This window comes from Scyliorhinus canicula, chromosome 18 (genome assembly GCF_902713615.1).
Source record: "Scyliorhinus canicula chromosome 18, sScyCan1.1, whole genome shotgun sequence".
NCBI lineage: Eukaryota > Metazoa > Chordata > Chondrichthyes > Carcharhiniformes > Scyliorhinidae > Scyliorhinus > Scyliorhinus canicula.
In genome coordinates this window covers 119014868-119031981 of record NC_052163.1, presented here as the reverse complement: position 1 = coordinate 119031981, position 17114 = coordinate 119014868, and the positions used below count along the sequence as shown (strand labels likewise).

The 17114-nt window shown below is 44.9% G+C and overlaps 1 protein-coding gene across 2 annotated transcripts in view; it reads left to right on the top strand.

Moving 5' to 3' along the window:
- Positions 1-4804: 4804 nt before the first annotated feature.
- The window catches only part of LOC119952833 (small glutamine-rich tetratricopeptide repeat-containing protein alpha-like), a 46005-nt gene continuing 33695 nt past the window's right edge, over positions 4805-17114 (top strand). For both annotated transcript variants that reach the window (XM_038776348.1, XM_038776347.1), the window contains exon 1: positions 4805-4915. The gene's annotated coding sequence lies outside the window, so the exon portion shown is untranslated. The remainder of the gene's footprint in view (positions 4916-17114) is intronic.

Genomic DNA, 17114 nt, shown 5'->3' with positions numbered 1-17114 from the left:
GGCACAGTGGTTAGCATTTCTGCCTATGGCGCTGAGGACCCGGGTTCGAATCCCGATCCTGGATCACTGTCCGTGTGGAGTTTGCACATTCTCCCCATGTTTGCGAGGGTTTCACCCCCACAACCCAAAAGATGTGCAGGGTAGGTGGATTGGCCATGCTGAATTGCCCCTTAATTGGAAAAAATAATTGGGTACTCTAAATTTATTTTTTTAATAACATATACTTGCCAAATATCACCTCATCTTTCGATTGGGCACTTTGCAGCCTTCTGGACTCACATTTGAGTTAAACAACTTAATCTCTGCTTCTGTTTAATTTTCTTCCTCTTTTGCAGGTTTTGATTTTACTCTTATTTTTGCTTTTGGATGATAGCACTTCTTCAATCACTGCTTGACCTCCAGACAGATCTTTGTTTTCATTGCTTGACCCATTGCCACTCTCTTTGGCTCTGCACTACCTACCCTTGTCATTTCATCTCACCTGTCTTCCACCCTATCACACACCTTTTCTTGTGCTCCTCCCCCCCTCCCCCGCAACCTTTCTCTTGCTCCTGTTTCTAACTTTTCCCGGTTCTGAGAAAGGTTGTTGACCTTTGGGTCCGGACAGCTGAAGACACAGTCACCAATATTAAGATGAAGGATTTAGGTGATGCACAAATTAAGGAGGTCAGGATTAGAGGAAATCAGAATTTTTGTAGGATCATAGAATCATTGAATCCCTACAGGGCAGAAGGAGGCCACTCAACCCATCTAGTCTGCACCGAAACTCCGAAAGAGTGCTCTACCCAAGTCCACTCCCTTGACAACACCACTGTATCCCTGTAACTCTACCTGCACATGCTTGGACTCTAAGCGGCAATTTAGCATGGCCAATCCACCTACCACAAGGTTACAAGGTATGTGGCAACAATTTGAAAATTGCCGCGATGGTGGACGAATAAAATTCAGAGAAATAAAGGTCACAGACCTGATACAGTAATTTGGTTTCTCTCTCCACAGATACTGCCTGACCTAGTCTGCCCTACAGGTGACTCCATATCCACAGTAACATGGTTGTCTCTTAACTGCCCCGTCAAAAGCAATTAGGGATGGGCAATAAATGCTGGCCCAGCCTGCAATGCCCACGCCTCACGAACGAATTTTTTAAAAAATCACACATCCTCCCTTTTATACAAATGTCACTAACCAATTTACTCAGTCCTAAATTCCAACGATACAATACGCACATAAGTTGAGCAAACAGAAATCAAGTTTTTGAGGGTTTCTTGTGGAGTGGTGTAATTCTGTAGACTGAGATGCTGCCACAGGATCAAGGTTAATAGGAACTACGATACCTCTTCTGGCACAGGCAGTCCATTACCACTTGCTTCCACAGAAACTTTAGTTATGTCAAATAACATATCAGGTATTTTGGCGGGTACGGGTTTGAAAATATTTCTTGATGGCAACACTGATTTCTAGAGCCTCTCACTACTCCTCAAGTGGTCCACCCTCCACTTGGTATGAAAGGGGTCCGGTCTAAGACAATAATTCCTGGGGTTCAACTTGGTCCACTACCGAAGTTTCTCACATGTAGGGCATGATCCAATGGCCACACTGCGTCGGAAAAGCAGCTCGTCGCAACACAGCATGGCCAGTAAAAGCCGGGACACCCTGCTCCCAGGAACTACTTGATTCACCAGGCCTCACGAGATCCAATGTGATCACGCAAGACTTTGAGATGTAAATCCCGGGATCACGTATTGGCAAATCTGCATAACAGAGCAAGGCCTCACTCCAAAATGCAGATTCCCGAGGCACCTGAGGCTTTGGGATTCAAGCCCTTTGCCTCAGAGACTTCTGGCACGCACCGTTCAGCACTGGTCCCCACAAACAGGGACCAGATGGAACGGTACTCGTGGGGGTGTACCAGGGGATTGGAGGCCTCAGCTGCATGCCCTTTGGGCAGGGTGATGCCCTGGCACTGCTAGTGCCACCTGGGCACCCTGGCAGTGCCACCTATGTACCAGCCTGGCACTGACCAGGTGGCACAGCCAGCTGGAAGGGGCACTGCCAGGGTGCCAGGTTGGCACTGCCAAGGTGCCAAGGTGTCATTTTTTGTGTGCCTGATTGGGCCTGGGGTGCCCAGTGTGAGAGGTGCGGGTATGCCAGGGGGGACCCTGACCCTCCCATAGTGCATTCGGACTGGGGGAGGGGGGGGGAGGTCACGGATCATTTTGGGGATCATTTCGGGGCCTGGGAGATCAGGACGCCATTTAAAAATGGTGTCCCAACCTTTAGCTACACTGGTGGATGGAATGGTGGATTTGTTTATTGTCACGTGTACCGAGGTACAGTGAAAAGTATTTTTCTGCAAGCAGCTCAACAGATCATTCAGTACACGGGAAGAAAAGGGAATTAAACAAAATTCAAGAAAATACATAATAGGGCAACACAAGATATACAATGTAACTACATAAGCATTGGCATCGGGTGAAGCATACAGGGTGTAGTGTTAATGAGGTCAGTCAATAAGAGGGTCATTTAGGAGTCTGGTAACAGCGGGGAAGAAGCTGTTTTTGAGTCTGTTCGTGCGTGTTCTCAGACTTCTGTATCTCCTGCCCGATGGAAGAAGTTGGAAAAGTGAGTAAGCCGGGTGGGAGGGATCCTTGATTATGCTGCCCGCTTTCTCCAGGCAGCGGGAGGTGTAGATGGAGTCAATGGACTGGGCAGTATTCATGACTCTCTGAAGTTCCTTGCGGTCCTGGGCTGAGCAGTTGCCATACCAGGCTGTCCAGGTCTTGCTGCGTTTGGACATGGACAGCTTCATTATCTGAGGAATCGCCAATGGTGCTGAACATTGTGCAGTCATCCAGAAACATCCCAACTTCTGACCTTATGATGGAAGGACATCATTGATGAAGCAGCTGAAGATGGTTGTGCCTAGGACATTCCCCTGAGGAACTCCTGGAGTGATGTCCTGGAGCTGCGATGATTGACCTCCAACCACTACAACCATCTTCCTTTGTGCCAGGTATGGATCCAACCAGCGGAGAGTTTTCCACGATTCCCATTGACTCCAGTTTAGCTAGGGCTTCCTGATGCTATACTTGGTCAAGTGCTGCCTTGATGTCAAGGGCAGTCACTCTCACCTCACCTCTGGTATTCATCTATTTTGTCCATGTTTGAACCAAGGCTGCAATGAGGTTAGGAACTGATGACTCTAGCAGAACCCAAGCTGTGCGCCCGTGAGCAGGTTATTGCTGAGTAACTGCCGCTTGATAGCACTGTTGGTGATTCATTCCATCACTTTACTAATGATGGAGAGTATACTGATAGGGTGGTAATTGCCTGGTTTGGATTTGTCCTCTTTCTTGTGTACAGGACACACCTGGGCAAATTTCCACATTGCCGGGTAGATGCAAGCACTGTAGCTGTACTGGAACAGCTTGGATAGGGTGCGGCCAGTTCTGAAGCACAAGTCTTCGTGCTATTGGCAGGGCCCATAGCCTTTGTGGTATCCAGTGCCTTCAGCCGTTTCTTGATATCACGTGGAGTGAATCATAGGCATTGGGCCAGAGACAAGCCAGGATCATTTATCCTTGTCACTAGATGTAATTATATACTTTCAGAGGTTCTTTAGTAGAACAGAAAGAGATTTGTTTACAAGACAGTTACATGAGCTGCACGCTGGCAGTGATTCCAAAATATGTCTACCCAGGAGAACTTCTCTCTCTCTCTCTCGAGATTCCCGTGCTGGTCTTGATTGGTTGTTCAGACCACATGATCTTTACTCGTTGCTCTTAAAGGGACAATCACCGCAGTTAGATAAACAATTAAGGTCAAAAGGAAAAAAGAATATGTTGATGGGGTTAGATGAAAAATGAGGAGGCTCAGGTGGAGCATTAAGGGTGGCACGGTGACACAGTGGTTAGCACTGCTGCCTCACAGCGCCAGGGACCCAGGTTTAATTCCGACTTTAGGTGACTGTCTGTGTGGGGTTTGCACTTTCTCCCAGTGTCTGCGTGGGTTTCCTCCGAGTGCTCCAGTTTCCTCCCACAGTCCAAAGATGTGCAGGTTAGGTGGATTGGCTCAGGTTAGGTGGGGTTACTGGGTTACAGGGATAAATTGCCCTTAGGTTAGGTGGGGTTACGAGGTGTGGGCTTGGGTAGGGTGCTCTTTCCATGAGCTGGTGCAGACTCAATGGGCTGAATGGCCTCCTTTTGCACTGTAGATTCTATGATTCTATGTTGGATAGAATGATCTGTTTCTGTGTTTTATCTCTGATCTCAGAAGTTGACTCTTAAATAGAATTATTAAACCTAACAAGATGTATCTATAATAAATTGTGCATCTTTGTGATGGTTGTCAGTTTTACAAGTTAACGCATTCAACTAATTTATAAACAGTAAGCATGACAATGTTTTTTAACATCAAACTAGCTCCCGATCTTTAAACAACGGCGGGGGGGGGGGGCAACAGTGGCGCAGTGGTTAGCACTGGTGCCTCATGGCGCTGAGGACCCGGGTTCAATCCTGGCCCCGGATTACTGTCCGTGTGGAGTTTGCATATTCTCCCTGAACGTCTGCGTGAGCCTCACCCCCCAGAACCCAGAGACGTGCAGGGTAGGTGGATTGCCCCTTAACTGGGAAAAGAATTGGGGACTCTAAGGTCATTTATAAAAAAGCAACATGACTCCCATGTGACAGCAAAAAGTAACACGTGGAGAAACGCATGCGCAGTGCAATACGATCCGGCCGTGGCCCCCGGCAGGCGCACGCGCAGCTCCGGGCCCCTGGCTGCAGGACGGCGCATGCGCTCTGTGAGTCATTCCGGGAGGGCGCATGCGCAGTGCGAGCCGGCCGTGACCACCTGGACAGCGCGCGTGCGCGCGGCGAAGTACCCGAGTTGTGGTGTAGGTGACCGTATTTTACCGGTGAGTTTAAAGGGAATATTTCCTCATGGCGGGTGGGGGGGGGCGTTGTGTGGAGGGAGGCCAGGGAATCGGCAGGCACTTCCCCGGTTACTGACAAGGGGCCGTTTCAGTTGAGGCCCTGTAAGTTGGCTGATTTGCCTGACGGCTAAGTGTGAGTGAGGAGGCGCTGAGGGATGCTAGGCCCGAGCTGGAATGTTCCGTCCTTGGCTTGTGTTTCCTCTGTGTGACTGCTTCAGCTGGTGGCACATTCCTTGCAGCGATCATTGCACAACTCTGCTGCTGCACACTGACGTGTCTCCCGAGAATAGTGGAAAAAAAGTGATAGTTCAGTCGGTTTAATGGTGTACTGGGACCAATATGGTATGAGGACACTTAATCCTCAACGAGTTAACAGCTCTTTCTTCGCTCTTCTACTGTTCCTTCAAGTTACATTTGCTGGCCAGAATAGATTATCAATACTTCCGCATGAAATGTTCCCTTCAAGTCCAATCCAACTTTGAAGGGACTGAATTGGCCTGCTAGTCCTTCATAATTCAACTGGTCATGGTATCAACACTTACTGATGGCACGTTTTTTTGTTAATTGGCATATTAAAGGTATGTGTGTGTTGGGGACATGTCCTCCTTCCCTAGCCTAAGGTTTCTACAGTCATTTGAAACAGACAAAATAGCACAGTGTCTTCCTTTAAACAAACTTGTTAGAGATCAATATTCCAAAATTTATTTTTGCAATTGTACAGGATTTTTTCATTAGGGTGGCTTGTTAGCACAGTGGTTAGCACTTGCTTCACTGCTCCAAGGTCCCTGCTTCTATTCCTGGCTTGGATCACTGTCTGTGTGGAGTCTGCATGTTCTCCCTGTGTCTGCATGGGTTTCCTCCAGGTGCTCTGGTTTCCTCCCACAGTCCAAAGATGTGCAGGTTGGCCATGTTAAATTGCCTTTAGTGTCCATAAAAGCTTAGGTGGGGCTACTGGGATAGGTTGGAGGTGTGGGCTTAAGTGGGGTGCTCATTCTAAGGGCTGGTGCAGTTTCGATGGGCCGAATGACCTCCTGCACTGTAAATTCTATGTTCTATGTACAAGATATACATTTATTGTGCATAACTTCTTAGCTGTTTGTGATTTTTCTTAATTTTCTCTTTTCCAAACCCTTTTATTTCCCTTATTCCACAAATTGATTTTTATTTTCTGCTGCCTCCTTTGTTAAAACCTGGTTTGTCTATTGTTTAAATAATGCTTACTGGCTTCTCTTGAATTTGTCAATAGACTTGCTGAGAAGCAGAGCTGACTCTTGTCTCATTTTTTTTACCCCTTCTCCCCAATCTTAATTCTACCCCTAGTCAGGGAAATTAACTGTTATTGCAGTAGTGGAGGAAGGGATAATCTTATCTCACAGCACACTCCTGATTTTTCATTGCAGGGACTGAGAAAACAGTGGGAGATAGATAAGGAAATTTGGGTGGGCATCACTATTTCATGCTCATGTATGGTCCAGATGCAAACTGATTCCAAACTCAACAGATCTTTGGCATTTGGTAGCTCTATACTCACTTCCCACACTTGTACAGTTAGTGTAGTTGCTGTAATAATTCAAGCTTTATACATTTACATAACCATTTATGAAATCCATTTTAAAAAATTATTTTTATCCAGTTATGGGGCGATTTAGTGTGACCAATCCACTTAACCTGCACAGCTTTGGGTTCTCTGGGGGTGAAACCCACCCAGACACTGGGAGATGTGCAAACTCCACACAGACGTTACCCAGGGCCGGGATCGAACCTGTGCTGTAGGCAGCAGCGCTAACCACTGCACCACCGACTCCCAATGAAATCCATTATAATTATGCTTTTCTCTGATTAAAAAGCTCTCATCTTTATATATTTCGTGATGCATTTTCATATTTGATTTTGGTGATGTTTCTGAATCAGAGTACTGTGTAGTATTGATAAGAAATTTAGAATATCAAACCAGCAATTGCTGTATTTATCCTTTGTGATATCCAACTTATTTTAAGTTGTTAAACACACCTCATCAAACAGTTATAAAATGTTAGGTACTTTTGAGATGATAAACTAGCAGATACATTGCAGCTTGCAATGTTCCCCATCCAAGTCACCATTAAATTCACCACAGGTTCTGTTGACTTATAGAAATTAGACTTTTAAGATTTTTTTGGATGACCTGCCAGTTTAAACATGGCTTCAGCTTAGAAGAACAATATACTGTGCATTGCGCATATTTTGCTCTTGTTGTGAAAGCACATATTAACTTTTTTTTCAGCAAAACTGGAGGAGATCTGATGCATAGTAAAACATGGAGACCAGTTCCACTAATGAAAGAAACTAATACAGATCACTGGTTTGATTAGTTAATTAATCTTTGCAAAATTAGTGGAGAAAGTGTAAAAGTGTAAATTTTGGATGAGGAAAGGATCCATCTAAGATGTGATGTCCTCAAAAGTCAAATAGCCTGCAGCACTCAGTTCCTCTGTGCATATGTAAAGAATGATTTCTTGAAAAGATACGCAGGATGAATGCAGCATCACAAGAAATAGGAGCAGGTGTATACCATTCACTATCCAGCCTTCTCTGTCATTCAATAAGATCATGGCTGATTTCATTGTGGCCCTTGCTCCATTTTTCTGCAAGATCTTCACAACCCTCAATTCCCTTGTCAGTCAAACACTTGTATATCTCAACCTTGAATCTATCCAATGATCCAGTCTCCGCTGCTCTCAGTGGAAGAGAATTCCAAAGATTAATTAATGACCCTCTGAGGGAAGGAATTCCTGAGGGAACAATTGTTCCAATAATTAATACTACTACTGAGCAGAACTTCCCATTGCCAGTATTTGCTGTGGCTCAGTTGGTAGCAATCTCACCTCTGGAGTCAGAAGATTATGGGTTGAAATCCATTCCATCACAGAAATCAAAGTTGACATTCCAGTGGAGTACTTAGTGCTGTACTGTTGGAGACTCCATCCACCTAACCTGCACATCTTTGGGTTCTGGGGATGAGACCCACGCAGACTTGTGGAGAATGTGCAATCTCCACATGGACAGTGGCCCGGGAAACGGGGTCGAACTCGGGTCCTTGGCGCCGTGAGGCAGCAGTGCTAACCACCATGCCACCCTGTTGTCACAATTATTGGTACAGAATTGTATTGAGCCTCAAAATATCTTTTATATTGCTCAATAGAACAGCCTTCCTGACTGTTGATCACATTTTGTTCACATTTACTCTGTCCATTGTTAATTTATCCCAGTATTTGTTTCAATCCATCTTTATCTCTCGGTCTTTCTGGACTAGCTCAGCAGAGAGATGTAAGATGGATAGAGGGAAAGACCTGGAGCCATTGATGCAGAGCAATGAGAAGTGGATTCCTTGGCATGAAGATGCATTCCTCATGTTGCCTTTGGTTGCAAAATATCTGCTTTAATTTTTTTTGGACTGGGCAACCTTTCCATAGACAGTTCATCTACTGCAGATCTTCGCCCATGTTACTGTGACTAGTTTCAAGAAGTTGCAAACTCTGCTTACCTGCCTGCAAGTGTGCTGCTCTTCTTCCCCAAACCTTCCGATGTGGAAAAATATTGCTGTGTGCCTGTCCTACCACTCTATACCAAACACAGCTTCAGTGTGTTTCAATATTGTCACTGATCTTCCTCATATCCTTTTTATCAATGTAGTCATACAGTGATTTAAGATTGTTGCTATGGCAATGAATGGCGCTTACAAAATCAGGGAAAAAAACTTTCATAATTCATCCATGCATGTAGTTGGATGGCAGGTAATGGGATCAAATTGAATTGCATCCTCTGGAGAAGTCCTCAGCCTCAGGGAGGGAATGCAATGGGAATAGTGATCTGAATCTCAATCCCAATATTAGATCAGAATAGCGAGACTGCTCAGATTTCAAAGGTTTTTAGTTAACAACAAAAATCTTTCAAATCTAATAAAAAATAATATTTCAAAATTTAGAGTACTCAATTTTTTTTCAATTAAGGGGCTATTTAGCGTGGTCAGTCCACGTACCCTGCATATCTTTGGATTGTGGGGGTGAAATCCATGCAGACACGGGGAGAATGTGCAAACTCCACACTGACAGTGACCCAGGGCTGGGATCGAACCCGGGTCCTCAGTGCCATGATGCAGCAGTGCTAGCCACTGTGCCACACCCCCCCCAAAATCTAATAAATAACTCCATCACTGTGTGAAATTCATGTGTGCCACCTCGTATATCTGTCAATTGTTAACAGACATTGGTGAAGGCAATTTCTTGCACAAATCTAATGGAGAAAATAAAATATGAATTGACTGTTTGGCTTGTACTGCAAAACTGCATCAGCCCAACTCCTTTCCCATGAATCAACAGAAAATACCTGTAATAAAAATAAGAAAATATCAAGAGGTAATAAGCATGTCAATCAACATCTCTTTGGAAAACAAAGTTTAGAATATTTTGGATATGTGTCCCTTCTCTAGGTAGGGCAAGGTTACAGGTCTCACAGTTTATTCTTCTTTGCTTCTTTTTTTTTCTTTAAAAAAAAATTTAGAGTACCCAATTCATTTTTTCTAATTAAGGGGCAATTTAGCGTGTTTAATCCACCTACTTTGCACATCTTTGGGTTGTGGGGGTGAAACCCACGCAAACACGGGGCGAATGTGCAAACTCCACACGGACAGTGACCCAGAGCCAGGATCGAACCTGGCACCTCGGCTCTGTGAGACTGCAGTGCTACCACTGCGCCACCGTGCTGCCCTTCTTCTTTGCTTCTAACGATGGACCTTGTGGGATGGCACAGTGGTGCAGTGATTAGCACTGTTGCCTCACAGCGCCAGGTTCAATTCTTGGATGACTGTCTGTGTGGAGTTTGCACTTTCTCCCCGTGTCTGCATGGGTTTCCTCCGGTTTCCTGCCACAACGATGTGTAGTTTAGGTGGGGTTATGGGGATAGTGTGGGGAAGCCGGCCTGGGTAGGGTGCAATTCAGAGGGTCGATGCAGACTCAATGGGCTGAATGGCCTCTGCACTGTAGGAATTCTATGATTCTATATAAAACAGTCATGTTGGTAAAGGGCTTATCTTGTACTTAAAGCTTTAGTGGTCAATATGGCAATAAACGTATCTTTTTAGAGCCAACTTATTTTAAAATGAAACTGCCTCAGTCTCTCTAGATGTGTCCTAGACATTTAATTATTTTAAATCCTAGTGGGGAAGCAAATTAATCTGAGTTCTACTGATATTTGTAGACCAGCCGAACTTTAAACCTACTGTTCAATTAAAGGGAAATGTGGAGCTTGCTGCCAAAAGGAGGGGTTGGGGTGAATAGCATAATACATTTAAGGTAAAGCTAGGGAAACACATGAAGGTGAAAACAATAGATGGTTATGAGGATAAAGCTTGATGAATAAGGGTATGAAGAGGTTCACATGGAAGTTAACACTGGCATGAACCAGTTGGGTCGAATGGCCTGTTTCTTTAATGTAACCGTCTGAACCTCTTCATTTAAATTACTTGCTAGTCTCATTCTGTAGTATCTAACTACAGGGTAAGGTTACAGTTTATTCTTCTTTGCTTCTAATCATTGGATCTTGTGGGATGACACGGCAGTGCAGTGGTTAGCATTGCTGCCTCATGGCACCGAGGACCCAGGTTTGATCCCGGCCCTGGGTCACTGTCTGTGTGAAGTTTGCACATTCTCCCCATGTCTGCATGGGTCTTACCCCCACAACACAAGCGATGTGCAGGGTAGGTGGATTGGCCGTGCTAAATTGCCCCTTAATTGGAAAAGTAAAACAAATAGAAACAGAACATTCTGGAAATACTCAGCAGGCCAGAAAGCATAAGTGGAGAGAGAAAGCTTACATTGCACTAACCTGAAATATTAACTCTGTTTCTCTCTCCACAGATCCAGCTGGCCTTCTGAGTATTTCCAGCATTTTCTGTTTAATATTTCAAGTTTCTAGCACCCATGTTATTTTGCCTTTATACATTTTTGTATGAGTACAGCTTACAATTCATTGATGTGATGCCCATTACCACAGTAAGTGGATATTTTAGTAGCTGAAAATAAAAACAGGATTTTAATTGTTAAACTGAGCAGTTGGCAGAAGTATGAAGCTTTCCTTGCAATAAATTTGTAACGACAGGCTCCATTTATTGGCATATTCCTTTGCTAAGAAAGGCATTGGAAATTTATAACACAGTTGGAGGCCTTTCAGCCCACTGTCACTTTTTTAACTAGAACGATTCGCAACTAATCCTACTGTTCTTTCTTCAAATAGCGGAGGTTTTAAAACCAGCATTTGCCAGGGATCAAATGTGCATAATGTGTAGGAAGGTGGACTATTTTCCCCCACTTTTCCCAAAGGCCCTGAGCATTCCATTTCTAAAGTAGTGTGAACATGATGGATTTGACGAGAGACCCACATATGTTTCCTTGTCAACATCCCTAAATCCCTTACCCGATGGATCACCAAACAAATGTTACGCTACCTACTGTTATGAGTCATCTAGCTAGTGTAAGTCTTCTACATGTATTTATATATGTAAAACTTTGAGCAAAATTTCTGATGTGTCTTGGAGAGATGTTTTCCAAGTGAGCAGAGTGAAGTGAGCGCTTATTGCTATGCAATCTGTCAGTCACACTCCCACATACTTCTGTGTGACTAAATATAATGGTTTAATCTATGACTTCATGTTAGAATTTAAGCTCTAGCCTTCCCTAAAATTTTGAATAAGCAAAAGACAGAAATTGAAATCAAAATGTCATCAGGTTTCACTAGGCAAGAAACAAGACATTTTAATCCTCGAGTGCTTTGGAAATGTATTTATTTAGCGAATGCTGGATCCCTAAGCCAAGCAATTTCTTCCGGTCCAGCTGTGTTGAGTGCAGATAGGCCTCAGCTGAGTCTGTGAATTGGATATTCTGGGGTTTGCTCTCTCCCACTGGCACATAGGGGGCTGGCACTAATGTCTCAACTGTGGAGGTTGGACAAGCAGGGTCTGTGGTCAGTTGAGGATGGACCACTCTTTCCTTGGAAGGTTGAAACTTGAAACCAGGCAGCTGTTGCCTTGGTTTTGAGATCAGGTTCTTGTTTGTCATGTCCAATGATTCCCATACATCTGTCCAGGCAGAATTTGCGTTGAAGTCCTGTGTGGGAGGGTTTTTCCAGATCTGCCTCCTTGATGGGAAATACCTTGGGAAATATCTGGAAATAATCTAATAGCAGTGCTTTGAATTCAAAGGACTAAAGCCGGGGCTGAGCTTCCAATTAATTTTTAGTAACAACAACTTATGACCGTGACCGTAAAACAACCCAAGAGTTTTCACAGGGAGTGTTATAAAGAGACAAATAGCGAGAAATATAGGGGCGGCATGGTGGTGCAGTGGTTAGCTGAGGACCCGGGTTCGATCCCGGCTCTGGGCCACTGTCCGTGTGGAGTTTGCACATTCTCCCCGTGTCTGTGAGGGTCTCGCCCACAACCCACAGATGTGCAAGCTAGGTGGATTGGCCACGCTAAATTGCCCCTTAATTGGGGAAAAAAAAATTGGATACTCTAAATTTATTTTCAAAAAGCAAGAAATATTTTTAAATTATATTTCAATCAATTAATTTTCATTTCATCCATTAATCTGGTTTTCCCGAACCATCTTTCTCCCTTTCCCCAGTCCACTTGAGCCATCTGTTTCTGTTCCCAGTTGCCTTTGACACACCGCTCACCTTTGTTATGCTATTCACAGATTCTAATCTCTTTTTAAAAAATAAATTTAGATTATCCAATTCATTTTTTCCAATTAAGGGCAATTTAGCGTGGTCAATCCACCGAGCCTGCACATCTTTGGGTTGTGAGGGCGAAACACAGGGAAAATGTGCAAACTCCACACGGACAGTGACCCAGAGCCGGGATCGAACCTGAGACCTCAGCACCGTGAGGCAGCAGTGCTACTCACTGCGCGACCGTGCTGCCCATATTTTTAAATTATAAACCAACACAGTGGTTAGCACTGCTGCATCACAGCGCCATGGCCCCGGGTTCAAAGTGGAACTTTCACTTTCTCCCTGTGTCTGCGTGGTGCATGGGGGCCATTCACCCGATTGTTCCGGGACTTGTTTGTGGCCAACAAACAAGGAGAAGAATAGCCAGGTAGTCAGGAACCAGGTGAAAGCAGCCAAAGCATGAGAGGGTGAGATCGAATGGGAGGGGGGGTACGACGACACCTCATTCTAAGGGGAAGGAAAGGCAAACCACGGGGGGGGGGGGGGGGGGGGGGGGGGATCCAACCGGGAAAAGCGAGGGGTAACACCGACATCAGACCCACTCAAGGATTGCCCTATGGAAGTGCCTCGTCGGCACAAACAGATGCCTACTTACGTGTATATAGATATATCATATCCTGTGCACATAACGGTGAAATATACTCCTTAATAAACATATGCTTTGAGAATAACATTCCATAGACTACCTACTGAGCAGAAGGGGGCCATTCACCTTGCACCAACCCAGGCCCCTATTCAAGTAACCCTGCACATTGATCATTGCCAATCCAACTAACATGTCGAGTGAAAGGTAACATCAGGAGACGTTAAACGGTGAGGAAAATTAAACGGTGAAGATGTCTGAACACAAGGCAAAGGAAGTAGTAATGATAGTATTAAAGACACAAAATATTGGTCCAGAGTAGGTGTTAATGGCAGGATAAAGGTCAGCACTGTCTGAAAGCAAAAATCTGAGAACGAGAATCAGAATGGCACCTGGGGGATACAATTTAAAATGGAGATCATAGTTCATGGTCTGAAGTTGTTGAACTCAATGTTGAGTCCAGCAGGATATATGTAAAGTGCCTAATTGGAAGATTAGGTGCTGTTCCTTCACCTCGTGTTGGGATTCACTAGAACATTGCAACAAGCTGAGGACAGAAATATGAGCATGAGAGCAAGATTGAAATGGTAAGCGACTGGAAGGTCAGGGTCATGCTTGTGGACTGAGTGCAGGTGTCCTACAGAGCGGTCACCCAGTCTATGCTTGGTCTCCCCATTGTAGAGGAGGTCTCATTGTGAGCAGCGAATATAGCAGACCAAATTCACGGTGGAAGACACCAGTTCTGGGGAAACTGAAAGGTTTGAAGGTGGATAAGTCACCTGGACCGGATGGACTACACTCCAGGGTCCTAAAAGAGATATCAGAGGAAACTGGAGGCATTGGTGATGATCTTTCAGGAATCACTGGAGGCAGGAAGGGTCCCAGAGGACTGGAAAGTGGCTAATGTAATACCACTGTTTAAGAAGGGAGGGGGGGGGGGCCAGAAGACGGGAAATTATAGGCCGGTTAGCCTGATTTCGGTCATTGGTAAGATTTTAGAGTCTGTTATTAAAGACGAGATCGCAAAGTACTTGGAAGTACATGGTAAAATAGGACTGAGTCAGCACGGCTTTGTCAAAGGGAGGTCGTGTCTGACAAATCTGTTAGAGTTCTTTGAGGAGGTAACAAGGAAGTTAGACAAAGAATCAGTGGACGTGATTTATTTAGATTTCCAAAAGGCCTTTGACAAGGTGCCGCATAGGAGATTGTTAAATAAGTTAAAAGCCCATGGTGTTAAGGGTAAGATCCTAGTATGGATAGAGGATTGGCTGACTGGCAGAAGGCAGAGATTGGGGCTAAAGGAGTCTTTTTCAGGATGGCAGCTGGTGACTAGTGGTGTGCCTCAGGGGTCTGTGCTGGGCCCACAACTTTTCACAATATACATTAATGATCTGGAAGAAGGAAATGAAGGCACTGTTGCTAAGTTTGCAGATGATACAAAGATCTGTAGAGAGACAGGTAGTATTGAGGAAGCAAGGGGGCTGCAGAAGGACTTGGACAAGCTAGGAGAGTGGGCAATGAAGGGTACAAATGAAATACAATGTGGAAAAGTGTGAGGTTCTGAACTTTGGAAGGAGGAATTTAGGCATAGACTATTTTCTAAATGGGGAACTGCTTAGGAAATCAGAAGCACAAAGGGACTTGGGAGTCCTTGTTCACGATTCTCTTAAGGTTAGTGTGCAGGTTCAGTTGGCAGTTAAGAAGGCAAATGCAATGTTAGCATTCGTGTCAAGAGGGCTCGAATACAAGACCAGCGATGTACATCTGAGGCTGTATGTGGCTCTGGTCAGACCCCATTTGGAGTATTGTGAGCAGTTTTGGGCCCCGTATCTATGGAAGGATGTGCTGGCCTTGGAAAGGGTCCAAAGGAGGTTCACAAGAATGATGCCTGGAATGAAGAACTTGTCGTATGTGGAACAGTTGAGGACTCTGGGTCTGTACTCGTTGGAGTTTAGAAGGATGAGGGGGGATCCTATTGAAACTTACAGGATACTGCGAGGCCTGGATAGAGTGGACGTGGAGAGGATGTTTCCACTTGTAGAAAAAACTAGAACCAGAGGACACCATCTCAGACTAAAGGGACAATCCTTTAAAACAGAGATGAGGAAGAATTTCTACAGCCAGAGGGTGGTGAATCTGTCAAACTCTTTGCCGCAGAAAGCTGCGGAGGCCAAATCACTGAGTGTCTTTAAGACAGAGATAGATAGGTTCTTGATTAATAAGGGGATCAAAGGTTATAGGGAGAAGGCAGGAGAATAGGGATGAGAAAAAGCCATGATTGAATGGCGGAGCAGACTCGATGGGCCGAGTGGCATAATTCTGCTCCTATGTCTTATGGTCTTATGAACGAAGTACAAGTAAATTACTGCTTCACCTGGAAGGAGTGTTTTGGACCTTGGACATTGGGAAGGGCGTTGAGATGTTGGGCGTGATGGAGTGGATCAGGGTGTCATGGAGGGATTGGTCCTTTGGGAATGCTGATGGGAAGCAAGGGGAAAATGTGTTTGGTGGCATCATGCTGGTGTTAGTGGAACTGGAGGGTAAACCTTTGAATATGTCGGCTGGTGGGGTGGAAAATGTGGACAAGAGTAACCCTACTTTGGTTCTGGGAGGGAGGGGCTGGGGTAAGGGCAGAAGTGTGAGAAATGGGCCAGACATGGTTGAGGGCCTGGTCTCAACTTCAGGGGAACATCCTCAGCTAAGGGAAAAAATAAAACGTGTTAGAAGCACCGTTGTGGATGGTAGCACCATCAGACCAGATATGAAAGAGAAACTGGGAGAATGATATTGAGCCCATACAGAATCAGAGTGTGAGGTGGTGCAGTTAAAGTTGTTGTGGAAGTCAGTGGCTTTGCCTTTAATATTAGTAGACAGTATCTGCAGAAACGGTCAGCCAGCGTGGGTCACGAAGGCCGGTCGGATGGTAAAAAGTTTGAAAAGCACTGTTGTAATCTATCCATGACCTTCTCTTTCGCTCCACCTGCGCACCCCACCCCCCAACAGCATGAAGCCATCACTTTTCTACGTCTCTTCAGTTCTGAAGAGTTAGATTGAACCTAAAACATTAATGAACGAAGAACGGTACAGCACAGGAACAGGTCCTTCGGCCCTTCACGCCTGTGCCGATCATAATGCCCTAACTAGGAAAAAAAAACTCCTCCTCTTACTCTGTCTGAATCCCTCTATTTCCTCCCTATTCATGGGGAGATGCCTCTGAAACGTTGCTGATGCGCCTGTTTCCAACACATCCTCTGGCAGCGTGTTCCAGGCACCCACCACTCTCTGTGTGAAAACCATACCCTGCAAATCTCCCTTAAACTTTCCCCCCTCTCACCTTGAATCTGTGCCCCCTTGTAATTGACACTCCACCTTTGGAAAAAGCCCCTGACTATCCAGTCGATCTATGCCTCTCATAATTTTGTAGACTTCTATCTGGTCTCCCCTCCGCCTCCGTCTTAGCGCCATTCCGCTACTTTTCCCCCAGAGCCCCTGCACACTGGGCAAATTTCCTCTGCTCCTATCTCCACAGATGCTGCCAGAACAGCTGAGTTTTTTCCAGCACATCTGTTTTTATTTCAAATCGGCAGTATTTTACTTTTATTCCCAGCCTTTTCTCTTTGCACTTGAAAAGTGTTGCATGTTATTAAAATTTTTGCTTTTAAGGCACTTTTTCTGATATATTTTGGGATAGGCCCTTGGAGATGTGTATTTGACTCCTTATGGATAAACTTGAAAGAGGGATTTATATCACTGTTATCCTATTCCCCAAAATGCATCAAAGTGGAATTATTTTGTAGATTTGCCCAGCAGCCATATTTTGGAAATTAGTGG